We start from the raw sequence: 20,635 nt of genomic DNA, 5'->3' as shown, positions 1-20,635 counted from the left end.
TTGTAAGAAAAGCAGGCTGAGCAGGCCATGAAGAGCAAGCCAGTAAGCAGCATCCCTCCATGGTTTTCGCATCAGCTCCTGCCTCCAGGTTCCTGCCTTGCTGTGTCCTTGCCCTGCTTTCCTTCAGTGATGGGCTACAGTGTGGAACTGTAAGCCCAATAAACCCTCTCCTCCCCAACTTCCTTTGGTCATGATGTTTCATCTCATCAATAAGAACCCCAACTAAGGCACATGCATTCACCTGAAATGAATAAATCCTTTAGATGATTGTGTGATGATAACAGTAATGGGAGGAAGTACAGGGGGGGTGTGTTTTGTGCACTTGTAAATGGGTACACCAAAGATAGGGGTATTAGTTCAACTAGTTGTTTATAAGTGTGACGTGTTAACTATAACTTGCACATTTGTCCTCTTTGTCATTGTGACTTACACATGAGAAAAGCAGCCTAAGGTTTTGCAATATTATTGTGGCTTGTAGCTTCAGAGGCATCAGTCCATATCCCAGTGGTGAGGCCAGTGGGCATGACAGAGGAGAACTATTCACTAAGTGTCAGCCAGGAAGCAGAGAGGATCAGAAAGGGGTCAGAGATAGGACGTAGTCCTTGACAGCATGTCCAGAGTGACCTACTTTTTTCAACAGAGCATGCCTGCTTATGTCTCACTGAACATGATGAATCCAGTAATGAAGTTTGCACTCTTGTGAACCAATCACCTTGTTTCTCAGCTGAGAGCCAAGCTTATCACATATGAGCCTTTTAAGGACATGCTTTTTATATTCTGCCCTATTCCCCAAAAGGCTCATGTTCATCTCATAATGCAAAATGCATTCAGTCTGTCCTCAAGGTGTCTCCATTCTCTTAACTGTTGCAATATTTCTCAAAAGTCCAAATTTAAAGTCACCTCTAAAGCTCAGGCCAAACTCTTAAGCTATGGGCCAGGGTAAAAATCAAGAAGAAGATTTATGTGCTTTCATATACAGCAATAAATTTGAATATATGCATATGTGTGCATGTGTGTATGTATATATATATATATAATATATATATATATATATATATATATATATATATATATATATATACATATATTCTAAAAAGGAGAAATAGGAAAACATTGAGGAAGAATGGCACCAAACACAGGCCAACAAATACTAAATACTGTTGCTCCTGATCCAATGTCTGGAAATGTAGTGTTGTGATGTTAGCATCAGTAGACTTAAAAACCCTGTGGCCTTGCTGACCACATGACCTTCCACTTGGGCTCTCTCTGCTCACTACCAGAAGCTTTTCTCAGCATTTCACATTCTAGGCATCGGCAGCTTCAGGCAGAAGTGGGGGTGTTGGAAGGGAGACTCCATCTTATACATGGCTTCACCCTTGCAGCACCTGCCTCACCATCTCCATAACTGCTCATGGGAATTCTGATCCTAACTGGAAATGTCTGGCATCTTAGGACTTCCTTTGAAGTCCCAGTGGACAGCATAACTCATGCATGTGCATGTTCAGAAAGTCAGCATTATGTAGAAGATGCTAAGGTCTGCCACCAGCTAAAGCAATAGTCAGGAGGAAGTTAGGAGGAAAGCTTCCCTAGGAAGCCCCATGACAGCCAGGTGTCCTGACCCTTCATGCTTGGGAAAAATAATTCCTTCCTCATCACAGTTATCTTGAAGGTTAGATGATACTTTTTTGTGATTAGCTTGATTCATTTTCGTTGGGGCTAGTTTCTTCAGGAGGCTGCTGTGTGTACTGTGAGTGAGCCATTGTATGGGCCTGTTCCTCCCATAGCTCAAACTCACAGGCCCAGGAACTGAAAGGTTTACCCACCCTTATTCCTTGGATGTATTAGAAGAAACGTTATCTTCCTATTCCCCTACCTTGTATATTCCTGGCCTACAGGTCTAAGTGCTAAAGGAGAAAATGCTTCCACCAGAAGCTTTAGTTATTTCACCCAATTGGAAATTTACAAATCTAGCTAGCCACTTTGAGGGTCTTTGCACCACTGAATCAACATGTAGAGAGGCAAATGGCTGTTTTTTTGTAGGTGACCAATCCTGACTATCAAGGGAAAGTTTGGCTCTTTATATGTGAGACAGAGTATTATGTAATGGCATTATTACCATGCCTTCTGATTAAGGTCAACAAAAATATCCACAATTACCCAACCTATACATGGCTGATAATATCCTGGGCTCCCCAAGAAATGAATGTTCAGGTCAATTCACTGGGTAATAACCACAAGCAACTGATGTCCTTGCTGAAGGCAAAGGGAATGGGGAGTATATTACAAATCCCATATGCTTTATTACAGAGTGAATACCCTACCTGTCGTGAGCATTTCCAAACATTGCTCAGTGTTTACAGGTATGGTAATACCTGTAATATAAAAGGTTTGGTTTTTTTCACTCAGCCCCTTGTTGTGCATTATAAAATCTCTGACTTGATGCCACAGCAATTAAGTTATATAGCGTCAAAGAGGAAACACCAGCTAAGTACTCTGCATTCTTATCTGAAAGAAAAGAGTAGTATGTTCAGAAGAGTGAGGCAGAAATATGATGTTATTCTTGTGTTTATTTGGAGACCATGACCTAATGAAATGCACAGGGGTTCCAACTCAACAGGGATTGAATTTGATTAGGTTTAAATGACAAATGGCCACCGGGCCTGTATTGCTTTCCTATTGCTGTGGTAACACCATGACCAAGGCAACTTGTTAAAGGGTTCTGAGGGGCTTACGGATCCAGAGGGCAAGAGGCTACCACCTATCGGCACCACAGTAGGGAGGATTGACAACAGGCAGGTATGGCAGCAGAAAACAGCTGAGGGCTCACATCTCAATCCACAAGCCAGCAGTGAGAGAGCACACTCTAGGGAGACTGCTGACTTTGAACTGTCAAAGTGATATACTTCCTTCAGGAAGGCCACACATCGTAAATGTAAACAACTGGGTACCCATTATCAAACAGCTGAACCTATACCTCACCTGTGTGGGCAATCTCATTTAAATCTCCATGGTGCTCATATATACACCAGATGGTATCGTGAATTTTTCTGTGAGAGTAGGCAATTTTATTGAAGTGGGTTTTTTCGTTTTTTTTAAGATTTGAAGTCTATGGATTTTCTTTTTACTTTTTCCTTTGTGATAAGGGTAAGAACAACTGTTGGATTTCATTATAGCATCCTTACAGGTATGTGCTCTTGTGCTTTGTTCCCATTTATTCCTCTTTCCAATCCCCCTTCTATGCCCTTACCCACAATGTCCTGGTTACCTCTCTTCCCTTCATCAATATTTTTAACACATGTATTCTTTTAGCCGTTCTATTTCCTACTCAGGCTATGCTCTCTGTGTGATGCAGTCCCTTCTGGTACCTGCAGATCAAAAGGTAGCACTCTCAGCTCCTTGTCCAGTACATGCATTGTCATGCTTCCTACCTTGATGATAATGGACTGAACCTCTTAAACTGTGAGCCAGCCCCAATAAAAATTTTCTTTAAGAGAGCCAACTCACCACCAACAGGACTCACAGCCTGCCCACAAATTGCTGAGCACCCAGAAAAACCTCAGGTGTACTCTCCCTCCTGAGCCAATGGGTAAGCCCCCACTTTCTCACCACTAACTATATAGAGAGAGACCATGGGGAACTCTCTGGGCACAGGTAGTATGCAGTGCTGCCTGAAAAAAGATTGTTGCAGCCCAGAGTCAGAGCCTGCCCACCGCCATCGGGATTGACAGCCTGCCTGAAGATTGCTGAGCACCCAGGAGCAATCTCCCTCTCGAGCTCACGGGCCCACAGACGCACAGGAGAGACAACAAGATTATCTAGCATTACAGATAACAAGAGGCAAGCGCAAGAACCTAAGCAACAGAAACCAAGACAACCTGGCAACATCAGAACACAGTTCTCCCACCACGGCAAGTAGTGAATATGCCAACACACCAGAAAAACAAGATTTGGAATTTAAATCATACCTCATGTTGATGATGGAGGTCCTGGAGAAGCAAATGAATAACTCCCATAAGGAAATGCAGAAGAACACAAGTAAACAAATAAAAGACCTTAAAGAGAAAATACAAAAATCATTTAAAGAGCTACAGGAAAACACAACAAGATGGGTGAAGGAATTGAAAACAGAAATAGAAACAATAAAGAAATCACAAAAGGAGGTAAACCTGGACATAAAAAAAAAAAAAAAAAAAAAAAAAAAAAAAAAAAAAAAACCTAAGAAAGAGATCAGGAATCATAGATGCAAGCATCACCAGTAAAATACAAGAGATGGAAGAGAGAATCTCAGGACAGAAGATACAATAAAAAACATTGCCAGCAGTCAAATAAAATGCAAAAAATCAAAAAGCTCCTAACCCAAAACATCCAGAAAACCCAGAACACAATGAGAAGACCAAACCTAAGGATAATAGATGTAGAAGAGAACAAGACTTTTATCTAAAATAACCACTAAATATCTTCAGCAAAATTAAAGAAGAAAACTTCCCTGACCTAAGGAAAGAGATAACCATAAACATGCAAGAAGCCTACAGATCTCCAAATAGATTGAGCCAGAAAAAAAAAATTCCTCCCGACACATACTAGTCAAAATAACAAATGGCCAAAACAAAGAATACTAAAAGCAATGAGAAAAAAAGGACACATACCATATAAATGCAAACCAATTAGAATTACACCAGAGTTCTCACCAGAGGCTATGAAAGCTAGAAGATCTTGGAACGTCATCATACAGACCTTAAGAGAACACAAATGTCAGGCCAGGTTACTATATCCAGCAAAACTCTCAATTACCATAGATGGAGAAACTAAAATATTCCAGGACAGAACCAAATTTACACAATATCTGTCCACAAATCCAGCACTATGAAGGATAACAGATGGAAAACTCCAACACAAGGAGGGAAACTACATCCTAGGGAAAGCAAGAAAATAATCTTCTTGCAGCAAAACCAAAGGAAGAAAACCACACAATATGATTCTACCTCTAACAACAAAAATAACAGGAAACAATAATCACTATTTCTTGGTATCTCTTAAAGCCAATGAACACAATTCCCCCAATAAAGAGACATAAACCATCAGACTGGATACATAAACAGGATCCATCTTTTTGGCACATACAGGAAACTCATCTCAGAGACAAAGACAGACACAACATCAGAGTAAAAGGCTGGAAAAAAAAAACTTTCCAAGCAAATGGTTCCAAGAAACAAGCTGGAGTCGCTATTCTAATATTGAATAACACAGATTTTCAACCAAAAGTTATTTTTAAAAAAAGATAAGGACACTTCTTACTCATCAAAGGAGAAAATCTATCAAGACAAGCTCTCAATCCTGAACATCTATGCTCCAAATACAAGGGCACCCAAATTCATATAAGAAACTCTACTAAAGCTCAAAACATATACTACACCATACACAGTAAGAGTGGGAGACTTCAACACCCCACTCTCATCAATGTACAGACCATGAAAACAGAAAATGAACAGAGACACAGTGAAACTAACAGAAGTTATGAACCAAATGGATATAACAGGATTCTAAAGGACATTTTATCCTAAAACAAAATTGATATAGTCAGTCACAAAACAGGCCTCAACAGATACGAGAAGATCAAAATAATCCCATGCATTCTATCAGATCACCATGAGTAAGGTTGGTCTTCAATAACAAAAATAACAAAAAGCCCACATGCACATGGAAACTGATCAATGCTCTACTCAATAATAACTTGGTCAAGAAAAAAAGAAAGAAATTAAAGACTTTTAGAATTTAATGAAAATGAAGACATAACATACCCAAACTTATGGGATACAATGAAAGCAGTGCTAAGAGGAAAACTCATACCTCTGAGTGTCTCCAAAAAGAAACTGGAGAGAACATATACTAACAACCTGACAGCACATCGGAAAGTTCTATAACAAAAAGAAGCAGATACAAGCAAGATGAGTAGATGGAAGGAAATAATCAAACTCAGAGCTGAAATCAACCAAGGAGAAAAAGGAAAGAATTATACAAGGAATCAACAAAACCAGGAGCTGGTTCTTTGAAAAAAAAATCAACAAGATAGATAAATCCTTAGTCAGACTAACCAGAGTACACAAAGACAGTATTTAAATTAACAAAATAAGAAATGGGGAAAAGAGTCTTACTAGGACAGCTGCACAGAGCCGGTTGCAGAGAGAGAAGAAGCTAGACAGGCCCAAAGTCTACACTCCTCTAAACAAAAACATGTCAGGCCTATCAGCAATACCCTAGTCCCTGGCATCAACTTCTGTGTTAGTCTGGGTTTCATTGCTGGGAAGAGACTCCATGACCAAGGCAACTCTTATAAAAAAGAACACGTGATTGGGGCTGGCTAACGGTTTCAGAGGTTCTGTCTATTATCGTTATGGTAGGAAGAAGCATGCCAGCATGCAGGCAGGCATAGTGCTTGGCAAGCCAAGAAATCTACATTTTGATCTGAAGGTAGCCAGGAGGAGACTTAGAATTTCACACTGGGCTCAGCTAGAGCATACAAGACCTCAGAGCTTGCCTCCAGAGACATGCACTCCTTCAAGCAAGGCCAAACCTCCTAATAGTGCCACTTCCTATAGGCCATACATTCAAATGTATGAATCTATAGGGGTCATACCAATCAACCCCCCCCCATAGTCCTCTAAGTGGAATCACCCAAAGACAGTGGAGACAGAGCCCCAACTGGATATCTCTCATCACCAAATGAAGGATCCAGTTCCAGAGATGAATAACATCTAATTGAGTTGTTGGCCAAAGGGGCTCCAAAGGGATTCTCCCAAAGAATCCATGCTATTGCCAAGGCTAATGGCTGCTTCCCACAGACTAATGGTAAGGCCCTATTGTTGAGGAGAACACCTACACAACTCATTGAACGTGAAGAAGCTGAGCTTGTGTCTACCTCAAACCTTCATCCCTACTGGTTCATGGGTCTTGAAAGTACTCTGCACACTACCAAAGGAGATGGGTAACAACTGACCTTCAGCCCTTTTGATCTGTCATGGTGACCTGACTGCATGATTCACTAATGCTGAGTGCTGTAGTGACACAAAGCTTGTGGGCATAACCAACTACTGTCTGATTGGACTTTAGGCTCACTCCATGCAATGGAACTCCATGCAATGGATGGCTAAGAGCCTGAGACCAGATAGGCCAGAAATCTAGGGGAAAACCAAACACTACTGTTCTGCTAAAGGAACACAGCAATAAAAAGACTGCTAATAACATTCAGCCATAGATCAGTGACCTGCTCAGTCACCATCAGAGAAGCCTCTTCCTGGAGTGGATGGGAACACACAAACCCACAACTGGACAACACAGAGAATGAGAGACCTTGGAACACTCAGTCCTCAATAGAATGTCTCCATCAACTCCCCGTCCAGAACCCTGCCTCCAGGGTTTAGGGAGCCCTGTAGAATAAGAAACAGGAAGACTGTAAAAGCCAGAGGTGATGCGGGACACTAAGGAAACAAGGCCTTCCAAACAGAATGACCGAAGCCCACATGAACTCACGGAGACTGTGGCAGAATGCACGGGGTCTGCACAGGCCAAGCCAGATGGAATCCACCATCCACCATCCCTAACCCAGAAGCTGACTCTGACGCACACAAATGAGACAGTAGGTTCCTCCAAGACTCTCACTGGGTATACAAACCACTCTTAAGGGCAGACCCCATGCCCAGCACAAAATGAACTCAATGGCATTTTCAAGGAAACTTTGACTCAAAAAAAAAAAAAAAGAAAAAAGAAAAGAAATGGGGAAAAAAGACATAACAACAGAAACTGAGAAAATTTAAAAAAAAAAAAAATCAGATCTACTTCAAAAGCCTATATTCAACAAAACTGGGAAAATCTAGAGAAAATTAACAATTTTCTAGACAGATACCAAGTACCAACATTAAATCAGGATCAGATAAACCATCTAAATAGTCTGACAACCCCTAAAGAAATAAAAGCAGTTATCAAAAGTCTTCTGACCAAAAAACTCCCAGCACCAGATGGGTTCAGTGCAGAATTCTATCAGACCTTCATAGAAGAACTAACACCAATACTCTCCAAACTATTCCACAAAATAGAAACAGAAGGAACACTACCCAACTCATTCTTTGAAACAACAATTACACTCATACCTAAACCACACAAAGACCCTGCAAAGAAAGAGAATTTCAGACCAATTTCTCTCATGAACATTGTGGCAAAAATACTCAATAAAATTCTTGCAAGCCAAATCTAAGAACACATCAAAACAATCATTCATCACGATGGCGTAAGCTTCATCCCAGGGATGCAGGGATGGTTCAATATAAGAAAATCCATCAACAAAATCCACTATATGAACAAACTCAAAGAAAAAAAAACCACATGATAATCTCATTATATGCTGAGAAATCATTTGACATGATTCAACACCCCTTCACGTTAATTAAAAGTCTTGGAAAGATCAGGAAATTCAAGGCCCGTACCTAATCATAATAAAAGCAACATATAGCAAACAAGTAACCAATATCAAACTAAATGGTGAGAAACTTGAATCAATCCCACTTAAATCAGAGACTATACAAGGCTGCCCATTCTCTTTCTACCTATTTAATATAGTACTGGAAGTCCTACACAGAGCAATTAGACAGCAAAAGGAAGTCAAACAAATTGAAAATATATAAGTCAAAATATCAGTATTTGCAGATGAAATGACAGTATACTTATGAGACCCCAAAGATGCCACCTGAGAACACCTACAGCTGATAAACAACTTCAGCAAAGTGGCTGGATATAAAATTAACTTAAACAAATCAATAGCCATTTTCTACTCAAAGAACAAACAGGCTGAGAAAGAAATTGAGGAATTGACACCGTTTACAATGGTCAAAAATGATATAAAATACTTTGGTGTGACCCTAATCAAGCAAGTAAAAGATTAGTATAACAAGAACTTCAAATCTCTGAAGAATAAAATTGAAGAAGATCTCAGAATATGGAAAGATCTCTCATGCTCATGGATTAGAAGAATAAACATAGTAAAAATGGCCATCTTGCTGAAAGCAATCTACAGATTCAATGCAATCACCATTAAAATTTCAACTCAATTCTTCCTAGAGTCAGAAAGAGCAATTTGTAAATTCATTTGGAATAACAAAAAAAAAACTCAGGATATCGAAAACTATTTTCAAAAATAAAAGAACTTCCCAGGAATCACCATCCGTGAACCCAAGCTGTATTATAGAGCAATCATGATAAAAACCAAATGGTACTGTTACAAAGAAAGGCAGGTAGATCGATCAAACAGAATTGAAGACCCAGAAATGAACCCACACACCTATGGTCACTAGATCCTTGCCAAAGGAGCTATAAACATTCAATGGGAAAAAAAGAAAACTTCTTCAATAAGTGGTGCTGGTTCAGCTGGCAGTCAGCATGCAGAAGAATGCAAATCAATCCTTTCTTATCTCCTTGCACAAAGCTCAAGTTCAAGTGGATCAAAGATCTCCACATAAAACCAGGTACACTAAAACTAATAGAATAAAAAGTGGGGAAGAGCTTAGAACACATAGGCACAGATGAAGTTTTCCTGAACAGAAAATCAATGGCTTATGCTTTAAAATCAAGAATCGATAAGTGGGACTTCATGAAGTTGTAAAGTTTCTCTAAGGCAAAGGACTCTGTAAAGAGAACAAAAAGAAAACCAAGAGATTGGGAAAAGATCCTACATCTGATAAGGGCTAATACACAATATATGCAAACAACTCAAGAAGTTAGACTCCAGAGAATAAAATAATCCTATTTTTTAAATGGGGTCCAGAGCTAAACAAAGAATTATCAACTGTGAAATACCAATGGCTGAGAAGCAGCACCTAAAAAAATGTTCAACATCCCTGGTCATCAGCGAAATGCAAATGAACACTCAGAGATTGCACCTCACACCAGTCAGAATGACTAAGATCAAAAACTCAGGTGACAGCAGATGCTGGTGAGGATGAGGAAAAAAAGAAACAATCCTCTATTGTTGGTGGGATTGCAGGCTGGTACAACCACTCTGGAAATCAGTCTGGCAGTTCCTCAGAAAATTAGACATAGTACTACCTGAGGACCCTGCTATACCATTCCTTGGTATATACCCAAAAGATATTCCAACATATAACAAGGACACATGCTCTATCATGTTCATAAAAGCCTTATTTATAATAGCCAGAAGCTGGAAAGAACCTAGATGTCCTTCAACAGAGGAATGGATGCAAAAGTTGTGGTATATTTACACAATGGAGTACTAGCCCCAAAATCTCAGAATACCCAAGAAACAATTCAAAGACATGTAGCTCAAAAAGAAGGAAGGCCAGAATGCAGATGTCTCCATGCCTCTTAGAAGGGAGAACAAACCTCTCATGGAAGGAAATACAAGAACAAATAGTGTATCAGGGATTAAAGAAAGGACCACTCAGAGACTGCCTTACCTGGAGATCTACTCCATATGCAGCCACCAAACTCAAGCACTGTTGAAGATGCCAAGAATTGCTTACTGGTAGGAGTCAGATATGAATGCCTCCGCAGATGCTCTGCCAGAGTCATACAGAAATAGTTGAGGATGCTTGCAGCTAACCATTGGATTGAACACAGGGACCCCAGTGAAGGAGCTAGAAAAAGGACTGAAGGAGCCAAAAGGGTTTGTAACCCCGTGGGAAAAACAACATTATCAACCAACCAAACCACCAAGAGCTCCCAGTGTCTAAAACATCAACCAATGAGTTCCCATGGAGAGACCCATGGCTCCAGTGGCATAAGTAGGAGAGGATAGCATTGTCTGACATCAATGTGAGATGAAGCCTTTGGTCCAAGGAGGGCACATTTCCCAATGTAAGGGAGTGTCAAGTCACTGAGATGGAGAGTGTGATTAGGAGTGAGTGCACCATCATGAAGGCAAGTGGAGGAACGTGGATTTGGGGATCTTGGATTAGAAAAGCAGGAGAGTACCTTGCACTGCCCAGACTAGCAAACAATACAGTCAGGATGGCTAAAGGTGATCCCAAGAAAGCAAAGAGCAAAATGTCTGTTTATGCCTTCTTTGTGCAGACATTCAGGGAAGAACATAGAAAGAAAAACCCAGAGGTTCCAATCAATTTTGCCGAGTTTTCCAAGAAGTGCTCTGAGAGGTAGAAGGCAGTGTCAGCAAAGAGTTATCAAAGTCTGATGAAATGGCAAAAACGGATAAAGTACACTATGATCGGGAGATGAAAGATTATGGACCAGCTAAAGGAGGCAAGAAGGACTTGAATGCCCCCCCAAAAGAACCGCATCGGGATTTTTCTTATTCTGCTCTGAATTCCACCCCAAGATCAAATCCACAAACCCTGGCATCTCCATTGGAGATGTGGAATAACTTCAGTGACAGTGAAAAACAGCCTTACATTACCAAGGCAGCAAAGCTAAAGGAGAAGTATGAGGAGGATGATGCTGGCTGTAAGACTAAATGGAAGTTTGATGGCACCAAGGGTCCTACTAAAGTTGCCCAGAAAAGGGTGGAAGAAGAGGAGGAGGAAGAGGAAGAGGAAGATAAATAAAAACTCTGTCTCCTTGTGAATACCTTAGAGTAAGAGAGAGCTCTGATCAACACATCTCTTAATTGAGTCGTGTCTATTGCCCCTGTTAGGTTTAATTACAAAACTTGTTCAGGATCACATTGTAGTTTCTCAAAGTGTCAGTGGTTTGCATGAAGTAGCTGTGCATGTCCGGAGCACCCTGAAACTGTATTAAAGTTGTACACAGCTTCAAACTTTGTTCAAATGAAAAGGTACTCTCGCACCCTCCTCACTCAGTGCACTTTGCTGTTGATGTGACAAGGCATTCGAAGATGTTTCTGGCACCTTGTTCTCAAGTCGAAAGGTAGTGTTAACTATACGGTTATTGGCTAGAAATCCTGAGTTGTCAACTGTATGTATCTACAATTTTTAAAGAGAACAAAACAACCCAGACAGATTATTGATGCTCCTGGTTTGGTGTGGAGGCTGTGAGGGGAAGATGCCTTTTGGAGGGGGGATAGCTCAGGGCGTGCACTGAGACTGGACCTGTTGGTACTGCCGTGGACATCCATTTGGCTTCAGGTTGTCTTGTTTTTGTATGGTGGCATAGCATTCTGCTGACATTCTTAGTTGTGGAGGGGAGAGGGACCAGCTGGCATGAGAAGTGTTTGGAGTTTATTCTTTAGTTAAGTGCGCTAGATTTTAAACTTTTTAAACAAACTGTAGAACTCATCGTTGTCAGCAAAGCAAAGGACTACTGCATCCATGGAAGTTCAAGAACCCTCTGCACCTAAACGCAGTTTGCAACATTCTGGGTTTTTTGTTTTGTTTTGTTTTTTTTTTGTATGTTTGGAATGCTGAAATGTTTCTGAAGTTTAAAAAAAAAAAACAGCATTAAACTGACAAAAAAAAAAAAAAAACGAAATAAAATGTTTTAAGTGGGGCTTAGTGGGCCATACTCGTAGGAACATGGAAGACAGTAGTGCTGAGGGCTATTTGAACTATAAGGGTCTGGTTAAAGAGGTTTCAGAGAAGAATGATGTTAGCATGTGACCTAGAGACTGTTCTTCTGGTATTTTGGCAAATAATTTGGCTGCTTTTTACCCTTATCTGAAAAGTTTGCCTGGGGCTAGAGTTTTAGATTAATTGCTCTGGCAAAAGAAAACTCAAAATAGCCTGGTATAAACTCTGTCAATGGGGTAACTAATATTTACTCTTATAAAACATTTTGATGCGAAGGAGCAAGCTGAACAAGAAAAAATACAAAATACATGGTTAAAGGATTATCAGGAAGTGTGTTCAGGGAGATAAACCAATTAAAGATATCAAATGAAATTAAGGAAAATAGCGACCTCAGGGCAAGATCCTACCCAGCTGAGCTTTCATCATGTGAAAAAGAATCAAAGAATCCTTTAGGTCCAGCTGTGGTGGTAGAGGCCTTTAATCACAACACAGCACACAGGAGACAGAAGCATGCAGATCTCTGAGTGCAAAGTCAACCTGATCCACAGAGCAAATTTCAGGACAGCCAAGCATAGGCAGTGAAGGAAGCCATCAAAAGCAGAAGGTTGGTGAGAATGTAATAGAATGAGAGGCCATGTTGCAGCTATAGCGAGCAGCAGAACTTGGCAGCTTCATTCACATGGTTCTGACTTCAGAGTCAAGGATAGAAGAAAGGGGTTATGGAATCTCCCTCCACAACTAAAGAAAGCTGTTAAAGCTAGTTATGTAGCATGGACGACCCTACATGAAGACCCAGAGAGGTCGTTATAAAAAACTGTGAAGGTAAAGCTGGGATTGTCCAAGAGGTTAGAGAGATGCCAAAGCCATGGGATACCTGCCAATGAAAGCTGATAACAGGGAGTGGAATGAGCCCAGGAGAAAGAAGTATGCTGTGTTCAACAAAGCTAAAAGGAGTTGGAGATCTGTAAAGCATTCTGACAGCAAACATGACGATACAGAATTTCAAATTTTTCCAGCTGATTTTTGGTTATGTTTTGGTCCGTTGTTTTCTTACTATGCTCCCTTTCGGGAACAATAATATGTATGTGTTCATTTTGATATTGCAAAAAAATACAGATTAAAAATTGCATGGGTCTCAGAAGAGATTTTGAACTATAAAGTTTTAAGTAAATTATAGGCTATAGGGACTTTTGAAATTGGATGGAATGGATTTTGCACTGTGTTATAGCTATGCCTTTGTGGGGTCTGGGGAGTGGAATGTGGGGTTTGAATAGGTATGGCCCCCATAGACTCATGTGTATGGATGATTGCCTATAGGGAGTAGCATTATTGGGAGGCATAACCTGTTAGAGTAGGTATGGCCTTGTTGAAGTAAGTGTGTCACTTTGAAGGTGGGCTCAGAGGTTCCAGTGTAGCACGTAGTCACACACACACACACACACACACACACACACACACACACACACTTCTACTGCCTACAGATCAAGATGTAGAACTCTATACTCCTTCTCTAGCAACATGTCAGCCTGCAAAGCTGACATATTTCCCATCATAATAATGGACTAAAGCTCTGAATCGGTAAGCCAACCCCAATAAAATGTTTCCCTTTATAAGAGTTGCCTTGGACCATCGGGAACAGTGGATATCCAGGGACACAGGCCAGGTACACGGGAGAGACAGGTACCAATCACTGACAAGATGGCAAGAGGAAAGCGAAAAATCTTACCCAATCGAAACCAAGTCAACCTGGCAACATCAAAACCCAGCTCTCCCATCACAGCAAACAGCAGAATTCCAAACACTCCAGAAAAAGAAGACTCAAACCTGAAATCATACCTCAAGATGATGATAAAGATCCTTAAACAAGAAAGGGAGGAAAGGGCATAAAGAAATAGAAGCTTTTACAGAGGAAACACGAAAAACACTCAAAAAAATCAAAGAACTAGAGAAAAACAGAACCAAAGAGATAAAGGAATTTTAAATAGAAATGAAAACAAACAAAAAAAAAAACACTAAAAGAGACAAGGAGTCACAGATGCAAGCATCTCCAACACACTACAAGAGATGGAAGAGAGAATCTCAGGGTCCAAAGACAACATGGAAAATATAGACAAAACAGTGAGAGAAGATGCAAAAGCCGAAAAAAACCCAAAATGTCCAGGAGATCCAGGACACAATGAGAAGACCAAACCTAAGGATAATAGGAATAGAGGAGGGCAAAGAATATCAACTAAGAGGAACAGTAAATATCTTCAACAAAATCGTAGAAGAAAACTTCCCTACCCTTAAAAATAAGATGACCATGAGCATAAAAGAAGCCTACAGAACTCCAAATAGAGTGGACCAGAAAAAAAATCCTCCTGACACAAAACAGTCAAAATGCCAAGTGCCCAAAGCAAAGAAAGAATACTAAAAGCAGTAAGGGGAAAAGGTCATGTAACATATAAAGGCAGACCAATCAGAATCACACCAGACTTCTCAACAGAGACTATGAAAGCTATAAGATCCTGGAAAGACATCATGAAGACCATAAAAGAACACAAGTGTCAGCCCAAGATGCTATACCCAGCAAAACTCTCAATCACCGTAGATAGAGAGACCAAGATAGTCCAAGACAAAACTAAATTTACACAATATCTGAAAACAAATCCAGCACTACAACCAATTATAGGTGGAAAGCCCAATACAATGAGGGAAACTACATCTTAGTAAAAACAAGAAAATACCTAAGCAAGAAAACCAAAAGAAGAAAGACACACAGGCACAATTCTACCGCTAAAAGCAAAAATTGCAGGAAACAGCAACCACTATTCCTTAATATCTGTTAACATAAATGGACTCAATTCCCCAATAAAAAGACATAGGCTATCAGACTGGATACATAAACAGAATCCAGCATTTTGCAGCATACAGGAAACTCATCTCAGAGACAAAGACAGACACTATCTCAGAGTAAAAGGTTGGGGGGGAAAACCTTCCAAGCAAATGACCCCAAGAAACAAGCTGAAATAGCCATTTTAATATCGAATAAAGTAGATTTTCAACAAAAGGTTATCAAAAAAGATAAGGAAGGACACTTTTTACTCATTAAAGGGAATTTTTTTTCAGGAGGAACTCTCAATACTTAACACATATGTCCCAAATACAAGATCACCCATATTCATAAAAGTAACCCTGCTAAAGCTCAAAAAATACATCACACCCCACACAATAATAGTGGGAGACATCAACACCCCACTCTCATCAATGGACAGATCATGAAAACTGAAACTGAACAAGGACGCAGTGAAACTAGCAGAGGTTTTAAACCAATTGGAATTAATAGACATCTACAGAACATTTCAACCCAAAACAAAAGAATACACCTTCTTCTCAGCACCTCACGGCACCTTCTCCAAAATTGACTGTATAATCAGTCACAAAACAAGCCTCAATACATATAAGAAGATTGAAATACTCCCATGCATCCTATCAGATCACCATGGTCTAAGGCTGGTCTTTAAGAACAACAAAGACAACAAAAAGGCCCATATACACATGGAAACTAAACAATGCTCTATTAAATGATACCATGGTCAAAGAAGAAATAAAGAAAAAAATTAAGGATTTTCTAAAATTTAATGAAAATGAAAACACAACATACCCAAACCTATGGGATGCAATGAAAGCAGCACTGAGAGGAAAACTCATGGAGAGAGCATACACCAGCAACCTGACAGCACAGTTGAAAGCTCTAGAACAAAAGGAAGCAGATACACCCAAGAGGAGTAGACAGCAAGAAATAATCAAACTTAGGGCAGAAATAGACCAAATAGAAACAAAATGAACCATTCAAAGAATCAACAAAACCAAGAGCTGGTTCTTTGAAAAAATTAACAAGATTGGTAAAACCTTAGCCAGACTAACTAGAGGGCAAAGAGAGAGTATCCAAATTAACAAAATCAGAAATGAATGTGGAGATGTAATTACCTATTTAAATTACATATTAAATTACCCTATTTAAAAATGGGCTACAGAGCTAAACAAAAAGTTCTCAATTGAGGAATATCGAATGGCTGAGAAGCATCTAAGGAAGTGTTCGACATCCTTAGTCATCAGGGAAATGCAAATTAAAACAACCCTGAGATTCCACCTCACAACAGTCAGAATGTCAAAGATCAAAAATTCAGATGACAGCAGATGCTGGCGAGGATGCAGAGAAAAAAGAACACTCTCCACTGTTGGTGGGGTTGTAAACTGGTACAACCACTCTGGAAATCAGTCTGATGATTCCTCAGAAAATTGGACATAGTGCTTCCTGAAGGCCCAGTTATTCTACTTCTGGACATATACCCCAGAGAAGCTCCTACAGCAAAGACACATGCACCACAATGTTCATAGCAGCCCTATTTATAATAGCCAGAAGCTGGAAAGAACGCAGATGTCCTTCAGTAAATTAATGGATACAAAAATTGTGGTATATTTAGACAATGGACTCAGCTATCAGAAACAATGACTTTATGAAAATAAATGCATCTTGAGAATATCATCCTGAGTGAGGTAACCAAGTCACAAAAGAACAGACATAATAGGCAGTCACTGATAATTGGATACTAACCCCAGAAATCTATGAACACCCCAGAAACAACTTACAGACTATATGATGTTCAAGAAAAACAAAGGCCAAAAAAATGAAAAATCATTATGCTTAATCTTACACGCCAAGAAAACTTTAACTATTTCCAGGTTACATCTTGTTTTACATGTACTTTATGCTCATTGTATCTAGTAATATTTTAAGGCATACTATCAAACCTTTAAAAAAATCAAATACAGACAAAAATGAATTCATATACTTTTATGCAAAAATGCCTTTCAAATCTGTACATTTATCTTTGTTTTTCTAAAATAAAGTTGTTCAATTAAAAAATTGAACAGAACAGTTTTTTTAAAAAAAGAGTTGCCTTGGTCATTGTGTCCCTTCACATCAATTAAACCCTGAGACAGTAGTCAGATGATATCGTGTTATTCCACTGAGCTATCATATCCTTCCAATTATGATCTGAGATATTTACACCAGTGATATAATACACTTCCAATTATGATGTTATAACCTTTCAATTGTGGTGTCATATTCATCCAATTTTGACACTTTGTAATTCCATTGATGAAGTCATAAAATTCCAGTTCTGATCTCATTTAGTTACATTTATGATGCCATTTCTATTCAATAATGACTTCATATCCTGACAGTTTTTATCTCCTAGTCATCAAATTATGTTATATCATTCCATTGATGATGTAATAACCTGTGATCTCATACATTGATGTCATATCATTCCAATTATGAGATTTTTTTTCTTTTGTTATAATCATCTGATTATGATGTCATGTAATTGCATTGGTATCATACTACTCACAACTATAAATTCTTTTAGAACTGCCTTAGCTGTATCTCAAGGGCTCTGGAAAGTTGTGTTCATTTTTATTTGTCTCTAGAAATTCTTAACTTCCTTCTTTATTTTCCCCCCTTATTAAAAAAAATGTACTGTTTGGTCTTCGTGTGTTGTGTAATTTCTATCATTCTTGATATCAACTCCTGATTCTCTGGTGCTGTGAACTGAGAAGCCACAAGAGATTTAGTTTGTGTTAGTTTGTGTTCAGTACTTCCTGATTTGTGACTTAAAATACGCTCTATTTTAAGAGAAGTTTCCATGAACAGCTGAGAAGAATGTTACAGTGTATGTAGTGAGGAAAAACGTGTTTGCTAATTCCTGACCCAACCTCAGGCTAAGACTGAGATCTGCCTGATCCTCGGGCATACATAGTACTTATGGGAACCTTAAGTCACTGCCATGTTCTGCTTCTCTAACCATGTGGCTTTCTGCTCCTCTTCCTCATCAATGATACCATGGTGACACAGTTATGACCTGTTCTTGTAAAAAGTCTTTATCCAGCCATGCTTGTCAACAGCCACCTCAACAGCATCCATGGGAAGTGCCCAACTTAAAGAGTTTTTGTCTTTATAACTTTCCTTACAGACTTGCGGATGCCACTTTATACTTATGGTCATGGTAGTATGTGTCCTAGCCAGCTCTCTGTGGCTCAACAAAAACTTAAAATTCATAAAGAGCTTCTTCTGGTCACCTAATCTTGGGTAAGAACTGTCCAGCTACCACAGATATTATAGACTGAGCAGGTTATATTTAGAAATATATATGCATCTACACATACATATATGTATATAACAATGAAAAACAAAATTAAAAGGACCATGGAACCAAAAGAGAACAAGGGAAGATGGAGGAATTACATTATAATCTAAAGCAGGGGTGCTGGAGAGAAGGCTCAGTGGCTGCATTGATCAGGAAGCTAAAGTGTAGCTCTCCACGTCTGATGGCTTCTGGCAAGAGTGCGGATGGGAAAGAACTCGGTTTTCTTTAAGGGTCTGGCCACTGGGAGTTTGATCATGCCCCAGTGAGTGTGTTGACAGCATAAATTGAAATTGTGGATTTTGGGGGTTACAAGGGTGAGGTAGACCTGGAAATCCTGGGGAAGTGATTACGGTCAGGTTGCATTATGTAAAATTTCCAAATAAGCAATAAAAATATTCTGTCGGGAAAAAGAAAATACTAGCTGTTCTTCCAGAGTAGCCGGGTTTAATTCTCATCACCCACATGGCAACTCACAACTATCTGCAACTCGAGTTCCACGGCATCTGACACCCTGATAGACATAGCTAGAGGCAAAAACACCAATGCACATGACATAAAAATAAATCTTTTAAAGAGGCAGGACTACTTTCTATGGTGGTTAATATTAACTTGACAAGATCTAAAATCATCAGAGAGATGAGTGTCTGGGTATGTCTGGGAGGGATTAAAGGCGATTGAAGTGAGGGGACACGCCCGAAAAGTGGGCAGCACCATTTCAAGCCTCGGTCCAGAACTGGACAAAAGAGAACAATGGAGCTAAGTTTTCACTATTGCAAAATGGACAGGATTCTGAATCACCTAGGAGACCAGCCTCTGCACGTGCTATGAGAGATTATTTTAATAGCTTTACTCCAAAAGAGGGAAGCACTCACTAGTGGTTCCGTAGACTTGGGCCTTGGGTTTCATCAAGAAGAGGAAGCTGAGTGTGAGGAAGATGAAATATTGCCAACTGCCCCCAGGACTTCTATCATAATTGCCTATATCCTTGAGATTCAAGTGGGACTGACCCCTATCTCCCTTAACCTGTTTTTCTAGGATTTTTTAGTAACATAATAACAGGAAGTAACTGAAACATCTCTTTCCTGACTGTGGACCAAATGTGAGCAGCTGCATCATGGTCTTGCCGACCTTAAGTGAAACAGATCCTTTACTTTCACCAAGCTTTTTGTCACAGCACTGAGAAGAGCAACTAATTCACTCCCTGGGTATCCCTCCTGCAGGGCTAGTCGCTTCTTCTCCCACTGAGGCCAGACAAGACAGCCAAGTTATGGAAACGGGATTCCACAGACAGGCAACAGCTTTAGGGACAGCTCTGTTCCAGTTGCTCCAGACCCACATAAAGACCAAGCTGCACATCTGCTATGTATACACATTTAGGGAGGGGAGCAGCTATGTCCAGCCTCTGTATGTTCTTTGGTTGATGGTTCAGACTCTGAGTGCCCCCAAGGGTCCAAGTTAGTTGATTCTGTTGATCTTCCTGGGGAGTTCCTATCCCCTTTGGGCTCTCAAGTCACAGGATCCATCCACTCTGGCTGTGGGTTTCTGAGTCTGAGTCAGCTGCTGGGTGGAGCCTCTCAGAGGACAGCCATACTAGGCTCCTGTCTGCAAGCCTAACAGTATCAGTAGTGTCAAGGACTGTTGCTTGCCCATGGAATGGGTGTCTAGTTGGGCCTCACATTGGTTGGCCATTCCCTCAGTCTGTGCTCCATCCCCCAACCCTGCATTTCTTGTAGGCAGAATAAATTTTGGGTTGAAGGGTAGGTTATTAGTGTCCCTATTGCTCCACTTGGTTACTGCCTGGCTATAGGTGGTGGCCTCTTCAGGTTTCATTTCCCCACTGCTATCCCAGCTAAGGTCAGCCCCATTGATTCTTGGGAGCTGCCCCTTTCCTAGGTCTCAGGAATGTCCTAGAGATGCTCCTCATCCCCCAACCCAGAAAGCTGCAGATTTCCATTC

At 40.1% G+C, this 20,635-nt stretch overlaps 1 pseudogene across 1 annotated transcript; it reads left to right on the top strand.

Moving 5' to 3' along the window:
• The first annotated feature begins 11,013 nt into the window (after positions 1-11,013).
• On the top strand, positions 11,014-11,564 carry LOC308418944 (high mobility group protein B3-like; annotated as a pseudogene). Its single transcript has one exon. The product of its transcript is annotated as a high mobility group protein B3-like (transcript).
• The last annotated feature ends 9,071 nt before the right edge of the window (positions 11,565-20,635 follow it).

The sequence above is a fragment of the Micromys minutus genome (genome assembly GCF_963924665.1).
Source record: "Micromys minutus genome assembly, chromosome: 3".
Classification (NCBI taxonomy): Eukaryota; Metazoa; Chordata; class Mammalia; order Rodentia; family Muridae; genus Micromys; species Micromys minutus.
Note: the sequence above shows the minus strand (reverse complement) of the source record. Positions and strands in the feature narration are given on the sequence as shown.